Genomic DNA, 2,539 nt, shown 5'->3' with positions numbered 1-2,539 from the left:
TAGAACACACAGCCAGTCCGCCAAACACTGACGAATGAGATCCACAGCTTTGTCTGTGCCATCATATCCCCACACCTGTCCCAGCTTTGAGTTTATGAGCTGAAGACTTTGCCTTGGTCAGATCTCCCAGAAAGTACTTTGAATGTGATCTTGCAAACAATCTCCACAAATCTGAATGTTTTAATCATCCACTCACAGAACCACTGTCTCCATGTGAATTTCATTCTCATTGTCATTTTATTTACCACACCAAATGTCCTTCTGCACAGTCTCATCGCTCTCCTGTCCCAGGCGCCTGCCTGCCTCAAATTCATCACCTCTAGCAGTTTTCATCAGCTCTGAAAGAACTGCGGTCACACGACAAGGTAATTTTCTGTGTTGGCTGGACATGAATCCTCCGTTGCCTTCAGTCAGCCTGGTGCCTGGAGGTCTGCCAGCTGTTCTCTCATGCAATTTCAGCTGGCTTCTTCCTTCAATCCCTGTCACACAGCAACACTGCAGGCAGTTCACACAGTCTTGAAATCCCAGAACCATCTCACACACAGAGCTGTACCTTCACACCACTGGCTCAGCCACTATGCACACACTCACGTTCAATGCAACTCCTCACTGCCCTTCCAGAACACAAACTCAGTGCATGAAATCCCACACCTGCATCTGCCCATCACTTTACCACCTGGCTTCACGTTCACTGGCTCAGCCATGCCTTGCCCGCCACCATTCCCCAGCCAGCTCTGCTCATGCCCAGACTTCATTCTGGCCGAGTTCTGTTTTTCAAGACAGCCAACATCCTTCAAGAGACACAGAGTGAGTCTCGCAACTCCTGCCTTCTAGAAAAATGACAGCTCTCTTCAGTTCTCTCCATTTTTCATCAAGTATCTTTTAGTTTCATTTAAACTTAAATATACACATGCTGGTCATTTTCAAATTCATTCATTTAACCTTTTCCTTTAGTACTGCCTGTTGTGTCCTTTGCAAAAGCTTGCATTAGTCATGCCTATAGCCTTTATGGAAGAATGTTGTAACAGCCATTTCAGTCACTATCATTACAATTTCTGTTTATTTTCGAGGCATTTTCATTGAATAATATCGGTGTAGAACTGATCTGTTTTGCATGACAACATTGGTTTGAAAATGTTAAGTAGAATAACGTTCTTGAACAAAGGTGATTATTTATAATTGAAAACATCTGTTAATGTCAAAGTGAAGTGTAACACACAGAACAGAGTCATGGGGTCCTGACAGGCGTAGATTTTCATCAATGCCTCCCCAGCGATGCTGGAGTCACAGCAGAGTTGTTGGGAGTAAACATGAGATGATACCAAAAGATTTGCATGAAATCACAGGCATGCAGCCCATACTAGAAATATCACATGCACACACACTAAAGGAGGCACTGTACTGTTTAGATATGTTTGTCTCATACTTGATAAGGAAATAGGTCCGGCGATTGTACACTGGTCACTAACATGCTTGACAAACAAGGACAAACGTCATCAGACAGAGAGCAGCCATTGAACTTAGGGGACTGTCATGTTCTCGACTACTATCAGGCCCTGAAAGATATTTTTCATAGCGATGTAACATCTTTTATTAGATACTATTTATATTTCAAATGTTATTCTCTCCGTTGGTCTCATGTCCTTCCTCCCTCTTCTCATGTGTTTTCCTCAGCACTGGGGACCAATCTGTCAGACCAGCCTCAACAGGCTGAGCTCCAGCCACACATGCACAGCCCCTGGGTCAGTCCATGCCTGCAGTGCTTAAGTCCCTGTCTTGGGCAGCTAGTCCCTTCTGGTTGGCATTGAAAGCTTTCAGCCTGCCTGAGGTTCTCCTGTTCTTATTTCATGAATACATATCTCAATCAGCTCACACTTGCATCTCAAGGCTGGCTCCAGAACCCGGGAGTTTCAAGCTCCTGAAGGTGTTCAGCCACAGAATAACAATACTGTCCATCTTCTGTTCCTGAGTTCACCAATGCAACTCTTCTGATTCATCCGTCTATCAATTGCACTGCCAGCAACGCTACAGGTCCAAACCTCAGCCTTCAGGCTGATAAAACAGCTCCTGTTGAACTTTCCCACTCTCACGCTCTTTGATAATGATAATATTTGAATACTCATAATTATAGGCTAGTGGTCACTAAATAACCAAAACTCTGCCCATTGAAATCAGAATGTCATGTCTCAACTCTTCATCTCAGCCCGATCTTCACGTGATTTAGTCTCTGCTTCTAACAGTTTTAACTTAGATCAGAAACATCTCAGTAATGTACTTTCATTGCTATGGCAGGAATAGTCACGCAGAAAGTTGACTCACATACCTATAGAAATGTTTTCTGATTATTGCCGATTACGTTTAAAGTTTTTGATTATAATTTGAAATTCCAATATGTTCTGTTAGCAAAATAATATTATCTTTAAATAAGGAACAGTTAATCTAATAAAGGACAAAGTGCAGAATTTTATTAAAAAGGATCATCAATATTTTACTTTGTAACAAATTATAATTTTTAAGATTTCCAGAGATTATCCCGTGG

Source organism: Rattus rattus, chromosome 4 (genome assembly GCF_011064425.1).
Source record: "Rattus rattus isolate New Zealand chromosome 4, Rrattus_CSIRO_v1, whole genome shotgun sequence".
In the NCBI taxonomy this organism is placed as follows: domain Eukaryota; kingdom Metazoa; phylum Chordata; class Mammalia; order Rodentia; family Muridae; genus Rattus; species Rattus rattus.
This window is presented reverse-complemented; position numbering follows the sequence as displayed.